Raw genomic sequence first — 19,322 nt, 5'->3', positions numbered from 1 at the left:
TATTTCACTTAGCATAATGCCCTCAAGATCCATCCATGTGGTCACAAATGGTAAGATTTCCTTCTTTTTTATACTGAACTAGAGGCCCAGTGCACGAATTCGTGCACCAGTGGGGTCCCTCAGCCTGGCCTGGGCCCTCTCGCAATCCGGGACCCCTCAATCCGGGACCCCTCGGGGGATGTAGTAGTGCCTGAAGCAGCACGGGGCTGGGGAGGAGCTTGAGCCTCGGCCGCTCAATCCCACTCATCCCGACCCTGCTGTGCCTGCTGCGCTGCCACGGAGGCAGGAATGGCTCATGCCAGCATACTGACCACCAGGGGGAAGCTCCTGCGTTGAGCATCTACCCCCCACCCCCCCACCCCCGGTGGTCAGTCTGCATCATAGCTACCTGTCAGCCGGTCGCTTAGGCTTTTATATATATAGAAAATAATATTCCATTGTTTTATTTTATATATCTCACATTCTTTACCCATTTGTCAATGGGCACTTAGGTTGTTTTCATATCTTGGCTATTGTAAAATAATGCTGCAATGAACATGTGGATGCAGATATCTTTTCAAGATGGTGATTTTGTTACTTTTGGACAAATACCCAAAAGTAGAATTGCTGGTGCTCACTTTGGCAGCACATATACTAAAATTGGAACAATATAGAGAAGATTAACATGGCCCCTGCACAAGGATAACACCCAAATTCGAGAAGTGTTCCATATTTTAAAAAATAAAATAGAATTGCTGGATCATATGCAAGTTCTATTTTTACTTTTTTTGAGGAAGTTTCATACTATTTTCCATATTAGCTGTATTAATTTACATTCCGACATTCATGATACAAACAGCTCATCTATGAAACAAAAAACGGTGAACATCTTAACCAAGAACAAGCTGTAAAAATAAGGTCGACCTTCAGAGCTAGGCTCCTTCTTCGGGACTGGGCTCAACTTAGGCTTGGCTATTTTGGACTAGACTAGGCTCTTAGGGCTATGCTGGGCTATTCAGGATTAGGCTCAGCTATTAGGGCTAAGGTCGGTTATTTCAGAAGAATAAATAATAATGTCTATCTCTATGGTTTAAGGACTTACTTTATAAGTGTCAGAGGGAAGCTCACTAAAAAATCATTCTCAGAATAAAATACACTCAATTGATGATCCTCAACCTCTAGGAGAGTGTAAAGGCATGTTTCTTACAGCACTGGCAAGTCAAGTTATACACAGAAAATTTAATTCATAAGTCATACATAAGAAATGTGTTGGGTAGGAGGAGGAAAAAAATGTATACAAGACAGGGTGTTTATATTGTAATGGCACTAAATAAAATACACTCGAAAAACCTGAGTAAATGTTACTACTTTTTCTCTATTCTGATAACTTCCATCGATCTAATAAAAAAAAAAATCACAATTTTGACATTTCCTTGTTTATTGAGAAGTATCTGTTTAAAGATCCCAGCAGATGTACTTCTATGGTTCATATGAAAGGAAACACATCCTGCTAGGAACACATACAGGAAAAGCCCTACTAGGAGCAAAATCCTGCTCAGAACATTTGCTAAGACCATTCCAGAGCATCACTAGGCTGAGAATGTTCCCTAGCCAGGACTGCAGGACTCCAGAATATCCCAGTGGGGAAAGAACATGTTCCCTCTAAGTTGCTGTTTTTATGGCAGGCGCATTTTAATGTAGAAGAGATCAGATGCGTTATTTAATAGAAAACGGCAAGTAAAATAACAAATGAGGCAATATGCTAAGCTCAGCTATTTAAATGGCAATCCCTACAGTGAAAAATTCCTTTTAACAAGTTGGAAATGTAATATGTAAGCCTACATAGAATACACATTCACAAAAGAGCAGACACCCAAAGCAAATATGGGAGGGACTATAATTAAATACAAAAATTCAACATTCATCATTTCTGGATACGAGTTGGCTGAGCTTTTTAGAATTTTCTTAAACAAAACCTACCAGTGACATTTGAAGAGTTCACCTTAGCAAATCATTTTCACTGCATCCATTTCCTTAACAGACATTCCAAGGGGAAAAAAATGCCTAGTTTACCTACTTTGATAGAAGTTGTTTTACAATGAAGAAAAATGATCACATGATATAAAACACAAAACACAGCAGAAAAATCAGACACAGGACAGACCTCATACATAACAGCTGTGGCTGAAAAGGATTTGCACTCCATTAATGACATTGAGGTATATAAGGGAAAAATGTTTTTTCCAGAAAAACTGCTAAACACTTAAGACAACTGACTGCAAGTACTGAACTGCCTTACTGTTGGTTCAATTTATCATGATACCAAGGATGGTTAGAATAAACGGGAGGTTAAAAAAAAAAGAAGGGGAAACATTCATACTCATTATAGTCTTCCAAAGAGTATCATCCCCCTTTTCATTCAGGTAATAGGTAAGAATCCAAATGACGCAGAACAATTACAAATGTACTTTGTTTCAATTTAATAACCCAATACCATTTTTAAAAAATGTTTCTAGTAACAAAAGATGAGAAAATGCAAGTAAGATCTACCATAAAGCATCCAGGCTCAGTCCTCACAGAAGCCTGGAGTGGAAAGGGTTCCAAAACTCATCAATTCCAGGCCCTTCATTTACAGCCCAGAGACGCTGTGACTTGCCCAAACTTAAAGGACTTCTGAGAGAGACACATGACCTCGAACCACAAAGTACAGGCCAGTTCAACTTTCCACCCTCTGAACTTTCATAGTTTTTCAATGATAAACTCCTCTTCATACATACAATTTGGCTTTCCCACATCAGCCAAGAAAGAGTGCCACTCAGAGCTCTTTCATGGGGGTGCTGCCTCAACAACCCATAGTTCCACCAGGCCTGTTTGTGCAATTTTTAAATACGAAATTGCATTTTGCTCACGCAAAAAAACACGGAAAAATCAGAACATAGAAGCTGGCTGTAAGCATTCAAATATACTGAGAACAATAGGTATGCCAAGTCTTTACTTCTGATTGAAAACCAGTAGTTTTAAGCCAGAGGCTATGTGCTCAACTGTCCAAAACAACTGTATGAAAAGACATGCATAAAACTCTAGAAATACACACACACACACACACACACACACATCAATGTTAATTGATGTATTAAAGAGAGATCCTTTATCACTAAAAGATGCACTAATGGGGCCTGTAACTCACGTAAAATATAATAAATAAGAATGACATTACAGAAATTTTGCAGTTACTAAAATATGAAATTATAAGGCTTTAAGAGTCATCTCTTGACAGAAGTAATATTTTTATTACACTATCAAGTAAGAATAAATTTTCCCCAAGATAATGTACAAGGATGATGTGTTTACAATCCTTCCTCTCCCAATTTTCTGCTTATTACCAGCATCTTTATAAACAAAACCACCTCCACTCATCCCTGGAGCTTTGAAAAGGACCGAAGAACCCTCCCTCACAGAGACAGAGGCAGGCACTATCTGCCCAGAGAACACTGTGCAACGGTATAAATTCGTCCGAGGCTGCAGTCATCTCCCTAAAGTGCACCACAGGAGACTAGTAGACTCAGAAGCTGAACTCCGCCTCTCTCTTCAAAGAGCCAAATTAATCCCAAGAGTTCTCATACCAACTGCAGACTTTTACAGACATGACTGACACAGCAATCTCACTTAAAAAATTAATGATGGATGTGTTTCAAAATACTCTCTATAACTGATGACCTACTTTTCCTATCAACAATTGGTAAAAAGCACACTGTATATGACTGTTCAAACTTGTTAAGTCTGTTTCCACTACTTAATCAGATGGAGTTTCTCTCAGAATAAAATTTTAATAATTCTCAGGCAATAGTCTTATACCAGGAAATGAAATTATTGGACTCCAAGATCTTTTTGTAGGTGTCGTTTTAAGACGTTTTTATGAAGATGTTCACAAGGCTAGTCACAAAGCAAAACTAGCAGAGTAGAAAAACAAAGTAATCACCTTCAACTGAAGAATTTCAGTCTTCTCTTTTTGCCTATACTGTGGGCAAACTGATTAAATAAACATATACTCTTGACAATGATTCAAGGGAATGGTAAGGTACAGTAGGAAAAACCCTGGCTTGGATGCCAGACACAGTTTATGCTGACAGTCACCTACTCACTGAATCATTTTGATCCCAGGATTGTTGGATTCGTCTATAAAATGGGAGAACTAAAATGTAAATGACTTCTAAAGCCCACAAGTCTACAGGAAATGCTTCTTTCACTGGGATCCAGTCCACATTCCCCTAATAAAACACATGGATTCACTGAGAACCAAATTAGTTACTAGCACCCACAGGGCTATACATATAACGTGTACACTCATCAGTGAATGCTGAATAGGACTTTAATCCCAATCATTCATCATTCATTTATTGAACATTCAATTATTTATTGAGCTTTGACCATGCTGGCATTACGCTATATATTGAAGATGCAATGGTGAGCAAGCAGACCTGGCCCTTGCTCTCATAGAGCTTACAGTCTACTGGAGGAGACACACCATAATCAAATATTCACCCAAACATTAATGCTAGGATAATGAATCAATAACCAGGAAAATGAACCACTACTTTTTATTAGCACAAAAGAGCCTTCTCTTTACAAGTAGGTGTCTGAAAAGAGTAAAAACAGGAAATATAATTTAAATCACTTATTATACCTTTTCAGATTAATAACTGAATCTGTGGCTTTAAAATTAAGGAAGTTTGCCAAGCAAGATGCCCAGAGCTTGAAGGTAAAAATATTGAGCATGACATTTGAAAATGAAACAAGCACTGTTTAAAATAAAAATCTCCCTATGTTTCCAGAATTTTCAGACACCCAATAGAAACAGGAAAGTACACCTCTTAAAATGTTACTGCAACTTAAGACAAATCAGTCTGTCTGATACTTTTTGATAAAATCACAAACTATTTCCTTATCAGCAAACCTCTCTTCTAAAGGGCAAAAAAACACACATAATATCAGTATCTACAACAGAGTACAAGAAATTGTAAGAATGTAACTCACTGGGGAAAATGTAGTTATAACCAAATAAATACTTTTTGTAATCTCTAAAAATTACCAGAAAGCCCTGGCTAGTATGGTTCAGTTGGTAGAGTGTTGTCCTGTGCACTGAAAGGTTGCCGGTTCTATTCCCAGTCAGGGCCCATGCCTGAGTCGCAGGTTCCATCCTGGTGGGGGGAGTGCAGGAGGCAACGTTGATTTGTCACTCTCAGATCTCTCTCTCTCTCTCTCTCTCTCTCCCCCCCCCCACCTCCCTCTCCCTTCCTTTCTCTCTACAAATCAATAAAAATAAAATTTTAAAAAATTACCAAAAATAAAGCACACAAACACACACACACAATTACAAAACAAATCTTTTCTTGTGATCACTTATCACATTAATCACTAACATGATTTAAACCAAAGCCTGTCATTTTTGAAATTTTAATATTGCACAAATAAATTCCTAAACGATGAGACCATTCAGCAACTGAAATGGTGCACAATTAACCATATTTTAACTTACTCAGTTCTTATCAATTTCCCAGATCAAACTAATTCCAAACACACTGAATCCTTGGAGCTCCAGGAGCCACTGAAATGCTCTGAGACCTGACCTTTGATTCCTCTGGGGCTAGCCCTAGAGCCCCTCAGGACAAACCACCAGTGAGACAAGGACACTTTCCAGTCAGTCAAGGCATTAAAAGATGAGAAACTACTCTGGTCGGTGTTGCTCATTGGTTAGAGCTTTGGCCTGCCCACCAAAGGGTCTCAGGTTCAATTCTCAGTCCTCATCCGGGCTTGTGCAAGAGGCAACCAATCAATGTGTCTCTCTCACATCGATATTTGTCTCCCTCCCTCTTTCCCTTCACTCTCTCTAAAAAGCAATGGATAAAATATCCTGGAGTGAGGATTAAAAAAAAATGAAAAACTAGAGAAGAGGAGAAAGAGGGTAAAGAGAAACTCCGCTGTTCGATGACATGGTACCATTACTTTAAATCCTCTTCTTGATACAAATTATGGCTTTTCCCCTATCTACTTTGACAAAAACCTCCAAGATGAAAGCATGCTTCCACTAGGATGGGGCTTCACTGATTCTTAAAGTCTCTAACTGGACTATAAAACAAAGTCCTAAGAACCCCATGCTACCAATATTTTCAATTTATTCAAGAAGTCAGTTAAGCCCTGACCGGATTGGCTCAGCGGATAGAGCTTCGGCCTGCGGACTCAAGGGTCCCAGGTTCAATTCTGGTCAAGGGCATGTACCTTGGTTGCAGGCACATCCCCAGTGGGGAGTGTGCAGGGGGCAGCTGATTGATGTTTCTCTCTCATTGATGTTTCTGGCTCTCTATCCCTCTCTCTTCCTCTCTGTAAAAAATCAGTAAAATATATTTTTAAGAAAAGGTGCGATAGAGTTAAAAAAAAAAAAGAAGTCAGTTAAATAAGTTTGCAAATAAAGCACCAAAATGTATTATCACAGCTTTTCATCAGAATTCATGATTTAAATAACTAAACCTCCAAAATTTGCTCTGGTGAAAGATGTCCCACATTCCCTGGGCTCGTTAAGGTCTCACTTCAGTGTGAACCCTCTGATGTTTAACAAGGCTGGAATTCTTGCTAAAGAATCTTCCACATTCATTTCATTTAAAAGACTTTTCTCCAGTGAGAACCTTGCGGTGTTGCATGAGGCTCGAGCTTTGGCTAAAAAAATTCCCCACATTCTCTACACTCATAAGGCCTTTCTCCAGTGTGAACTCTCCAATGATTAATAAGGCTTGACTGTGGCTATGGAAGTTCCCACATTCGGTGCACTTATAAGTCTTTCTCCAGTGTGAATGCTCTGATGTTTCATGAGGCTTATGTTGAAGCTAAAGAATTTCCCACATTCGCTGCACTCGTAAGTCCTTTACTCCAGTGTGGATTCTGTGGTGCTGAACAAGCGTGGAATTATGCCTGAAGGCTTTCCCACCTTCCCTGCACGGAAAAGGCTTTCTCCAACATGAACTCTCCGGTGTTGAATAAGGTTGGCATTGTGGCTAAAGGATATTCCACATTCACTATATCTATAAGGCCTTTCACCAGTGTGAACTATCTATAATAATAAAAGCATAATATGCTAATTAGGCTGGACGTCCTTCTGGACGAAGCCACCAAGGCAGAGGCAGCCACGGGGCTGAGCCCCTTGCACAAATTTCGTGCATCAGGTCTCTAGTTTGGTGTATAAAAAGGTTGTACTTATGGCTGAATAATGACCCACATTCACTCCATTCATAAGGCTTTTCTTCAGTGTGTGTCTCTGGTGCTAAACAAGTATTTCAGACCAAAGGCTTCCCACATTCGCTGCACTTGTCATGACTTTTTTCAGGGTGACTTTCAGTGGTCCTGTACTATGAGTCACCTAATGGTTAAGACCAGAGCCAGTCAGGAAGTTCTTCTCACCCTTCGCCCCATCCCCCACCTTCTCTTCCTAAGGGTCTCTCCCCACAGTGCAGCTTCTGGTGTTGGTGAAGGTTTGCTCTGAGCATTCCTTCTACGTTAACACTCAGCTCAACCTCTGCTCCACACCAACAACCTCTTGGCATTGATTACAGTCATGACCCCACAGGCAGGCAAAAAGGACTCTCCCCACTGCTCCAGTTGGGTAATTTCATGGGTCCTGGAAGATGCAAGTCCCAGAGAGGCCACCACAGAAAAGTTCTCCAGCATCCCACTGCAGTACAGACATCTCTGCGCTTCATCAAGGAGCCCCCACTCCTCCCAGGAGTAGATAACCCCATCTTCAAAGGTCACACGACCCTAATGGTATTGCCACCAGGACTGAAGATGCCCACTGCCAAACCTGACCCACAGCTCCATCCTGGTCCATACATCATCGGTGTTGAGGATGTCTCCAATCTGAACCCTTTCCTGATCTCCAGACTTGTGTGCCTTGGTGCCCACTCGACGAATCCACTCAAGAGTCTCTGGAACATTGGGACTACTGCAGTAGCCTCCTCTCTGGTCTCTGTGCAACCCAGCAATCTGCTCTCTACTCTCTGCTGCATGACCTTGGAAAAGTAATGGACCTCCCTGGTGCCAGTGGCATCATCTCAGGCGGACTGGCTGCCACTATCAGACTCTGTGGGCAGAGAGGGGCAGGGAGCAGAGGACAAGTCGGCCCGGCATCCCGGCATCCCATCTCCCAGTCCAGAATCAGGGTCACCCAGGCGGCAGCGGCGAGTCTTAGCCTCCTCTTGCGTCATCCCTTCTTGTCACCCCGACCCCAAACCAGACATCTGGAGACTGATGAGACTGACCTGGCCCCAGATACCCCAAAGTCAACTCCCTGCTACTGCTACTTAAAGGAGATCAAATTAACCAGGGGAGAAGCTTCAAATTAAGAGGGAAGGATGAAGAACTTGGAAGGCTGCTGTAGCATGAGGCTGCTGGATGCCACACAGCCTGAGACAGGCACCTAGGGTGTGGAGCATGGTTCCTACTGCTGTTTCACAGGACTCCTAGTCCCCGGATCCAGAATCCCATTATCACCATTAACAGTTTCAAATGCTGTGCTGTGAATTAAACAGATTTCTTCAGTCTAGGCTGAGAACTTACTCACCACTTGTAATACTGAATCTATACCAAAAGATGCCATCTGAGTTCCAAGTAACCGAGTTAGTCTTTGGAATATGACCCAGTCCTGGGTTGAGGGCTGAATGTCCAAGACTGCCTCCAAAACAGAAACTGCATCAGGGCTCTCCACCATTCACCTTTAGAAAAGCACATGGTCCACAACTATCCTCTGCAGGTAAGATGCATCATTTGTTCCACTTGACAATGTAACTCAGCCCAGTGCATGCAAGATATCTCTATATTGCATAAGATCAAACTGGAAGTCTTAGGATAAAAAAAAAAGCACACACACAAAAACCACAAAACTTCTGATTTATCTTCTCCTACTAGTATAGTAGCACTATAAAGCAACAGTGGCCCACATAAGAGAAAGAGCCTAAGGAAGGATTACTGTATTTCTAAAACAGACAACACACATCTTATTAAAATATCACCCCTGTGGCCAGCACTCTTTGGCTCCAGCCTCTCTCTTGCTTGCCAAAAGACAACTAGGATGACAATGGGAAGCTAAAGACACTACTAACCACAAAATTAATTCACCCTCTAGCTTGTAAAGTGACTAGTCTCCTAATAAATCCTTCTGCTTAATGGAGATGACAGCTCAAGTTTATATGGTTTCTCAGTCACCACTCAGGCAGCATTTGAGTTTTCATATTAATAAATCAGCCTCAATTCTTTAAGTTCCTAAGAATGAAAGGAATTAGAATCTTTAACTAGAAAAGAATGTTTGACCATTATGAAAAGGAATTTAAGTATCTTTCATGTGAAGTAAGTAAATAATGGTGATTAAACATTTGTCTTAAGGAGGGGGTGCTTGTGAATTTTGTCAAGAACCCCTACCATGTGAGAAGAAAATACACCCCCAAAGGTTTCACTCTCCCAACACTTCCTTTCCCAAGTGTGTTATGTATGGCCTTTCACGAGACTGAAAACCCACAGCTTCGTTCAGCCAGGATAAAGACCTCAGCAGTTGTCAGAACACGTGGGCACACATCTGATCCCACAACGGGTCAAAAAGGCTCTTACCCCAAGCTGCCACGTGCCTAGATTCCCAGTCTATCTTGGTCCCACAGAGACAGAATGACCACACTGTGAAGCAATAGTCAACTTCTGCTCATCCTAAGGGGTTTTCATTATGCCTGTTACAATCTGTGTAGTGTAGTACTGGACATGTGTTGTTCCTGTCAAACGTAGTGTTTGCATATACAAATGGCCTAATGGTGCCAATTATTCTGGCAAGACACAATGCAGTGGCTTCTCTGCGATATTAATTGGTCTTTGAAACATTTGAGATAAGTCCTTACAACCACTGCTTACAAATAGTCAGATTATCAGACTGAAGAAACAAAAATGGATCAATAAAATACTGTCAAGGAACTTTATACTAAAACTAGGAAATCAAGTCTACCAAAGATTTATCCAACAGATTCCATGTATTTTCACGTTTTCCAAAAAATGCATCTAAAAAACCTTCTGAAAATCTGGACCAAGCTTAGTAATTTAACACATGTACAATCTGAAAAAGGGAGGGGAAAAGACAAACATCGGTACTACCGACCAATTGTGATGATGAACTGCAGAGATAAACTGTGAGGAGGCTCACTTTGTATGTATGGTGAAAGGTTAAGAGGGAACCGTTGCATTGGTTCAAGGACTAAAGAGGGAAAACCAATATCAGGTTCACACTGTAAAAGAGTTTTCTTTTAATCCACACTATACTATAAACCCACACAACCAACTATAAAAACAAATTCACACTACTTACGGGAAAAGGTGGAGGATGGCTGAGGGAGGAGGGAAGGGACAGTTAAGTTCCTGATCTTGAGCAAGTCTCTCAAGCTCCTGTGACCACAGCCCTCATCTGTAAGGCCAGATAGGTACTTCCCACTCTAGCTGTGATTCAGAGTCACCAGGAAGCTCAAGCCCAGGCAGCTGCATGTACAAAGGTCTATAGATGATCTTCACAGACCTTCAAGAATGAGAACCTCTAGACCTGAGAAATAGTCTCCCTAGTCCCCCTCAAATGATATATTTTTTAAAGGCATTTGAGATACTGGTACTAAAATAGGACCCATTATTCATATTTTTTGAAAATTTAGATAACTGCAAGAACAAAGGGGAAAAATAAATATGTTGTACTGTGGAATTACTGCCTTCAGTCCTACAAAATAAAAGCCTCCTACTCCCATTTATATTCCAGTTTCTCTCTGACCTGTGCATCAATTTGATTTAATTTCTCTTTACTGTAGCAAACAGGGGAACCTGCTTTTGTTAGTAATGTAAGATTCAAATGACAGGCCTAATTTAACATCCCATGAAACTACAGTAGCTCTTTTCCCCACACAGAATGTTACACTTTATCACAATGCTGCCATTCACATTATAACCAGATGAATATCTCACACACTGTAGTGCAACCTCCTTTCAAATTCTAAGATGCATCGTTTGCCAGGAACTAAACCTTTTTCCTTAAAATAGATAAACAGACAAACACAGACATATTGAACACAAGCATAAGACCTGAATAAGAGAAGCTTGTCTGTACAGACATTTCCAATTCAGATAGACAGCAAACACTACCTCATTTTTACCACTTTTCTATCCTAAAATTAGACACTTTTTTTCTCTTCATCGTTTCAACTTTGATTCAAAATCTAAAGTGCTGAGCTGCAAGTGGAAAGCCATGCGCAAATAGCTTAACATCAGAAATAAAATGCATTAAGCCTCCTCTATTAGATTCTCCACAGTTCCATTCATTACACCAGACATTTAAGAGTGAGAATGAGGGAACACAAATTTAGTCAGTGCTGCTCATTCTTAGGCACTTTACATACTTTTTCTCATTTAACGTTTCTAGTACCCAGCAGAGTAGCCATTAACATCTCCATACTGCAGAAGAGGAAACCGAGGCTCAGGGAGGTGAGGTCACTGGCAACGTCACAGTTAACTAAGAAATGGAGCCAAGCCCTGGCCTGTGTGGCTCAGCTGGTTGGGTATCTTCCCTTGCACTCAAAGTTTGCCAGTTCGATTCCAGGTCAGGGCACATGCCCAGGTTGTGAGCTTGATCCCAGGTATAGGACCTGCAAGAGGCAGCCAACTGCTGTTCTGCTCTCACAGCAATGTTTTTCTCTCTCTCTCTCTCTCTCTCTCTCTCTCTCTCTCTCCCTCTCCCTTCCTCGCTCTATAAAAATCAATTTAAAATACTTTTAAAAAATTGAAGTGTAGCCAAGAGTGAAACCCAGCTCAGTCTGGCTCTGAAGGTCTGCACCCTTCATTGCCTCGGTTTCTCTAAATACAAAACTCTCTTAGAGCAAAAAACTATATAGGGTTATTTTTTTTCTTCTCTTTACTACCTTGCCACAATCCAACAATTTAATGAACCCGAAGCAGAAAATGTACCCCAAATGGCCAACTAGTTTCTCCTAATTCTCAGGAAGAAATTAAGTATTTTTAATTAATGTACTAAAAGTGAACATAACAGAAAATATAACTAAAGACTACTACTTGCGTCAGATGCTCTGAGAGAAGCAAGAGAGCATGAACAAAAGAATGAAACGGAAGAAAGTATGCGTCCTTACAACCCAGGTTACACCCTTTGTCAGACTGCAGGGGCAGTTCCAGCACTGACATGATACCATCAGGGCAGGCCTGCAGCGTTTGGTGTGTCTGACTGTACCAAACTAAATGTGTCCCCTGGCCATCTGCCCTACTGAGACAGGCTGTGGGCCAGTCATTTCTGTCCATTAGAGGGAAAGAACCTGGACGATAATGTTTTGCCCTCAGGAAAATGTTTCAAACACTCAGTTTTACAATCTGAGCAAGTTTTTTTTGTAAGAGCTGGACTTGGATGCCAGAAAGGCAGAGGGGAATTACCTCTGCCTTCCATGTTATTCTAACACAGGCAACAAAGCCACAAATAAGAATCCGAGAAACCCACTGACCTCAGGATCTTTCCAGTTAATTTTATTCAATAATCATTCGTTCACTGAGTGGAGATAAAAACCTAAGGGGAGTAGTGAGTGATAAGGCAGGCTGAAATCAGAGACATCTCGATCCTTAGCCACATTAAGAAGTTTGAACTTTAACCACAGACAATGGGGTGGAAGACGACTAGAAAATTTAAACAGCAGAATGACATTGTTCCCTGGTGCACCCTTTTTGATCTAGGACTAATTCAAATCTTTCCCTAACCCTTTCACTTTGGCTTTTAATTTATATAAACAAAATATTGATAAGAATATGATTTAAAGTCTCAATAATTTATAACTGCATTAATATAAATATTGACTCCATTATGCATAAATTAGACTTCAACTTCTCCCAAATTAAAAACTTTTGGGCTTCAAAGAAAGTGAAAAGAAATGTTATGTCACCCTAGCCAGTGTGGCTCAGGTTGGGTGTCATCCTGTGCACCAAGAGGTTGTCGGTTTGATTCCCAGTCAAGGCACATGCCCAGGTTGCGGGTTCAATCCATGCAGGAGGCAATCAATACATCCACCTCATAATGTTTCTCTCTCCCTCTCCCTTCCTCTCTCTCTAAAAATCAATTAAAAAAAATAAAAAATAAAAAATGTTGCCGAAACCGGTTTGGCTCAGTGGATAGAGCGTCGGCCTGCGGACTGAAGGGTCCCGGGTTCGATTCCGGTCAAGGGCATGTACCTGGGTTGCGGCCACATCCCCAGTGGGGAGTGTGCAGGAGGCAGCTGATTGATGTTTCTCTCTCACTGATGTTTGACTCTCTATCTCTCTCCCTTCCTCTCTGTAAAAAATCAATAAAATATATTTTAAAAAATAAAATAAAAAAAAAATAAAAAAAATAAAAAAAAATAAAAAATAAAAAATAAAAAATGTTGTCAATTATCTATATATATAAAAGGCTAAGCGACCAGCTCGTAGATATGACTCCCACTGACCACCAGGGAGCAGACGCTCAATGCAGGAGCTGCCAAGCTGTGGTGACTTGGCAGCAGTGGTTCTTGGGTAACGCACCCTGGAACCAGAGAGGAGGGAGCCCGATTCCAGGGTGTATCACCTGAGAACCGCCCTCTTGCAATCCGGGACCCCCTCGGGAGATGTCAGAGAGCGGGTTTTGGCCCGATCCCCACAGGCCGGGCCGAGGGACCTCACTCACTCTGCAGACCTACGTGCTGCAGCGCCACCCCAGGAGCGGAAGGCCAGGGAGGGGCCTCGGGAGGTTGGCTCCAGGGCGTGTCCAGCCCATCTTGCCCAGTCCCACCCCACTAGCCACCTTCTAATTAATTTCCTTTCAATGTGCACAAGTCTGTGCACAGGGGCACTAGTACCTCAATAAAAAAGAAAGTGAAAAGACAATTCACAGAATGGAGAAAATGTTTGCAAATTTTATATCTGGTAAGACACTTCTTTCTAGAATATAACTCATAACTTAACAATAAAAAGAGAACCCAGTTTTAAAATGGGCAAAGCATATGAATAGACATATCGCCAAAAAATATACACAACTGTTCACTAATCATGTAAGATGCTGGACACATCATTAGCCATCAGGGAAATGCAAATCAAAATGATATACCACTTCACACCCCAGGGGATGGCCAAAGTCAAAGAGTCAGAGAATAACAAGTGTTGACAAGGATGTAGAAATATTTAAGTCTTTATACATTGCTGGTGGATTGTAAATGGTATAGCTGCTTTGGAAAACAGTCTGGCAGTTAGTTCCTCTGACAGTTAAACATAAAGTTACCAACATGACCTAGCAATTCACAAGAGAAATGAAAACATATGTCCATACAGAAATTGTACATGAATGTTCATAGCAACATTACTCATATAATAGGCAAAAAGGGGAAACACCCAATGTCTATCAGTTGATGAATAAAGAAAATAAGGTGTATTGATACAATGTATTATTCAATTATAAAAAATGAAGTACTAATAGATGCTACAACACAGATAAACCTTGAAAACATTATGCTTAGTAAAAGACAAACACAAAGACTCTGTACTGAATGATTCCACTTATATGAAATGTCCAAAATAAGCAAATCCAGAGACAAAAAGTAAATTAGTGGTTGCCTAGGGCAAAGGAGGGAAGAGACTGGGGACAGGGGGACTGCTAACGGGCACAGGGTTTCTTTTTGGGCTGATGAAAATATTCTAAAATTGTAATGATGACTGCACAACTCTGCGAGTATACTAATCACTATCGAATTTTACACTTTAAATGGGTGAATTGTATGGTATGTGAGTTATATTTCAAAAAAAGGCAGTTATAAAACAAAAAAGATTCCATTTTGCACTATTAAAACACAAAAAAACAGTCTCAAAAACGAGTATATAATCTTGTTCACTCACTTTAAAGGATCTGAACTAGGGCAATGAAAACCCAGAGAGATTCTATTACTTAACATTCTAGGTACTAGGTCATACTGAAATATTCATGACAATTTCCATGTTTTAATACAGAAAATACATCTTAAGTTTTAAAAGACATACAAGTGTCAGAAGAGAGTTCATAATCCAGGATAACACAGGGAACTCATCAAATGGAAACCACACATTGATCTGAACCCTAAATATGAAAGTGGCACCCAAATTTATTACTGTTTCACCTCTGAAATAGAAGTCAAAGATAAAATAGCCCTGCTAGTAGTATCTGTTTCTACAGTACCAGTTTGTGGCAAATCAAAATATTAAAAAGTAATTTGCATTAAAAAGAACTGAATCTCCCATTTCCAGTTATATAACTAAGAACTGACATTTATCCCTTTGAACATTCCATTTTATAAGCATGCAAATGATGCTCCTCCTCCCAGCTGAAGTGGATCCCATAAGTGACAGATACATTAAGTATAAAACTTAAACAGGAAAAATAAATCGAACAGTGTTTAAAAAGTGCTATTTCTAGCCCCGGCTGGAGTGGCTCAGTTGGTTGGAGCGTCCTTCCATACAAGGAAAGGTCATGGGTTCGATTCCCAGGCAGAGCAGAGCACATGCTCAGGTTGCAGGTTGGATCCCTGGTCAAGTTTTGTGCAGGAGGTAGCCAATCATCAATGGATCGGTGTTTCTCCCTCTCCCTTCCTCTCTCTCAAAAATCAACAAAAACATATCCTCAGATGAGGATTATTAATAAATAAATAAAATAAATGTGCTATTTCTCAACCCTAAATCTAATCCTAAATTATAAATAGACATAAATGCTAATTAGCACAATCTGCACGCAAAGTAACAAATGATCATGAAAATTTCAAAACTGTGTGCCGTGATATCTCATTAGTATGTGTATTAAAATTCATCATGCTTTAATGTACCTTCCACGATAATGAAAAACACACAAGATGCATTCCAGTTTTGTCAAAAAGGCGTGTACCCGACCTTTATACCAGCCTTTGTTCAATCCTCAGTACACATGACTACTGCCTACCGCCAAACACTGCCTGCCCTTCAAGACCTACAGAAAATTTCCAGTTTTATTTGGCTCCCCCACCCCCATTTATTTAAGGAACCTTTCAGACCCAAAGGTGACTATATCCAAACACTGCAACTCTGAAATGGACCTCTAAGAGAAAACATTTCGTTTCCTTAAGTTACTTTCCTACAATATATAGAATCAAGTCCAAAATATATTTTCCCCATTTCTTCAGTTGTACAGGGAATGCAGTAAATGAAGTAATATAAACACATACATTATTTGCCCTTTACAACTGAACAGACGGTCCAAAGCACACTGCGTATACTTAATTATGTTTCTGACTATACCAGCGGGCCCTGGTATCAGGACAGAGTTCTGCCAGATAAGGACAATGAAATGCATGAATACGAACAGCCCGACAAGTACAGTTTTACAATGTAAAATCCCAGGCAGGACGGCTCCAGGAAGAGAGCCCAATATGTTTGTGGTAACTATTTCCAAAAAAGTACTACGTCCACCACCGAGTACCAGTTTAAAAACACGCACGACATCCAATTCTTTTTAAACGCCTTTACAGGTATAAGAAAGGCCCTTTTTTTTTTTTAAAATCTTGCAATCCGGGGCGGGAGATGAGCAACTCGCAATTTGCTTCTCACACCCAACCCCACGTCTGCAACATGTAGAGAGCAAGGACTTCAGACACCGCAAAACAAGGGCAGCCGACATGAAGGCCAAATATAGGATGTGATTCTAAACCACCATAGGCAGCGAAGCCGACGTTTCCTTTTCCAGCCAGCAAAACCCTTTGAACACTCCCAAAAAAGGACGGCGGGGCCAGCGCCTCTCCCCGAGAGAGGAAGCGAGCCCCTTTCTTCTCGGCCCTCCCGCAGCCGGCCACTTCCCCCGGCACATTCAAGCCCTTTAGGAGCCGGAGAGCCGGGGTGTGTGTGTGCGTGTGCGCGCCTGTGCGGACCCGGCGCGAGAGCTGGGTTCCCGCAGGTCCACCCTCAGCATCCGACCTCGGCCCCCGTCATTCGGGCGCGGCGGCGCCCCACCTGCACCTCGCTCCCTTTCCCTGCGCCCCTCGCCAGCTGCTCCCCCATCTCGGAATCACCCACTTCACACCGACGCCCCAGCCCCCAGCTTCCCGCCCGCCCCCCCCCCCCCCCCGACCCTGCAGCATTCCTGCCTCATTCTTCCTCTCGCAACCTCACCCCGCCAAGCCCCAACCCTCGGCTCCCACCTCCGGGCTCGCCCTCTTCCCAAGCCGCCCCCACCCACGTTGCTCCAGCTCCGGCCGCTTTGCGCCCTTTCCCGACCCCTAACCCAGATCCTCGGGGCCCAGCGCCAGCCTCGCCCCTGAAGCCAGGCAACCCCCACGCCCCTCCCAGGCCGGGCCCAGCTCGCCCCCGCCACACTTGAACCCCGACCCTGCCTACCCGCCCCCCCCCACCCACTCGCTCCCCAGGGCCGCTCAAACTCCGCCTCCAGCTCTGGCGCCCCCAGCCACTGCGCCCCAGCCTCAAACAGCCCCTCCTCACCCAAGACCCCACCCAACCAGACGGGTCCCTGACCCCTAAAAGCCTTCCTCCGTCAGCCCAGTCACCACTCGGCTCCTCACCCGGCCATGAGGGTTCCGGACCCCAAAAAGCCTCCCCTGGACAGTCTCCTCCGGACCCGGGTTCGCTCTCCCCAGGCCAAGCGGTTCTGTCCCCAACTCCCTCCTCCCAGGCCCGGAGGCTCCGGCAGCAGCCCCGACCCCGACCCCCTGCACACTGGCCAGGTGAACCCCCGGCCCAAGGACCCGCACCCCGCGCGCCACCCCAGCCCACTTCCCTACACCCGGCCCTGCCCCACGCCCCGCCGGCTCCTGTCAGCCGACACCGGCAAGTGCTTCGAGAACGCGTCCGCCCGCCCGCCCGCCCGCCCGCCTCGCTCCCAAGCGGCCCTGCCGGGCGCGCGCGGCTCACCAGGGCCGAGGTGCCTGAGGCGCCGCCGCCGCCGCCGCCGAAGTCCCCGCTGCAAAGCCCCGCGAAGCTTCCAACCGCTGTCGCCTCCCGCCTGGCACTGAGCGCCGCGCCGGGGAGGGGTATGGGCAGCCGCCCCCGCCCCCGCCGCCGCACGCAGGCTCCGCCCCCGCGGCGCGACGCGCCCAACCAGAGCCGCCCGGCTGCAGAAAGCCACGCCCACTTCCGGCAGAGAATTGCGCTTCCCACCTCACCATCCCCATCTCACTCTCCCTAACGCCCCCTCTGGTCAAGCCGAAGCGTGCAGGTGGGCCGCGGAGGACCGCCCACTGCTTATCTCAGTGGCCGGAGAGCCACACCCACAGGCGCCCCGAGCCACGCCCACTGCTCCTCAAAACCGGGAGCGGCGTTCCTCGAGCTCCGCCCACTGACCTGCTTGGCTCTGCAGGGCCACATCCCCGGCTCCTCAAACAGGCCCCCTGAGCCCCTTAAAACCGGAATATCAGCTCCTCTGACCCCGCCCACTACCCATCCAAGCCCTCAGCCGGCCTCCTGTCACTAAACCCAGCTCCCCGCCCATTGCTTCAGAACTGACCTATCGGTACACAAAACCCCGCCGCAAGTTCTAGGAGCCCCGCCCATAGAGTAACCACCCCATTCGCAGCATCGCAAGCCCCGCCCACCTCCCCATCTAACCGCTTAAAACTCCAAGCTCCGCCCCAAATTCTCGAATCCCCGCCTCTGGCCACCTAAGCTCTTCCTTGGCTCCGACATACCCTCCCACCACCACCTCTGGGGACTCCCATGCTCTGGCCTTCTCCCCACTTTTTTTTTTTTTTTTTAGAAATGTGGGTTGCATTGTAATTTCATTATTTTTTTATTGATTTCAGAGAGGAAGGGAGAGGGATAGAGAGATAGAAACCTCAGTGATGAGAGAGAATCATTGATTGGCTGCCTCCTGCATGCCCCCTACTAAGGATCAAGCCTGCAACCCAGTCATGTGCCCTTGGCCAGAATGGAACCTGGGACCCTTCAGTCCGCAGGCGGACACTCTATCCACTGAGCCAAACCAGCTAAGACTCATTATCCCTTTAATATGTTTTGAGAGAGAGAGGAACGGAGGGGAGTAGAGAGATAGAAGCATTGATGAGAGCATCATCCATTGGCTGCCTCCTGCAACCCAGTCATGTGCCCTGACAGGGAATCAAACCGGCACCCTCCTGGTTCATGGGTCTGTGCGCAACCATTGAACCACACTGGCTGGGCCCTCTCCCCACTTTCTATTGTCATATTCCTAGAACACGGTGGCTGACCCTGGACTGGGCCACACCCACATGACCCCCAACCCCGACAAAGAGCTCCTG

At 43.9% G+C, this 19,322-nt stretch overlaps 1 protein-coding gene and 1 non-coding gene across 2 annotated transcripts in view; one reads left to right on the top strand and one right to left on the bottom strand.

Annotated features, from left to right (window-relative positions):
- The window catches only part of CORO1C (coronin 1C), a 60,997-nt gene extending 42,939 nt beyond the window's left edge, over nt 1-18,058 (bottom strand). The window contains exon 1 of the mRNA XM_070400184.1: nt 17,962-18,058. The gene's annotated coding sequence lies outside the window, so the exon portion shown is untranslated. The remainder of the gene's footprint in view (nt 1-17,961) is intronic.
- Nucleotides 610-716, top strand: LOC138998207 (U6 spliceosomal RNA). Its single transcript, XR_011469080.1, has one exon. It is a non-coding gene; the product is annotated as a U6 spliceosomal RNA (small nuclear RNA).
- Nucleotides 18,059-19,322: the final 1,264 nt, after the last annotated feature.

This window comes from Myotis yumanensis, unplaced genomic scaffold (assembly GCF_028538775.1).
Source record: "Myotis yumanensis isolate MYYU_CA2020_CCGP unplaced genomic scaffold, mMyoYum1.0.hap1 SCAF_19, whole genome shotgun sequence".
Lineage (NCBI taxonomy): Eukaryota > Metazoa > Chordata > Mammalia > Chiroptera > Vespertilionidae > Myotis > Myotis yumanensis.
The sequence above is the reverse complement of the archived record's forward strand: the minus strand, read 5'-3'. Positions and strand labels throughout refer to the sequence as shown.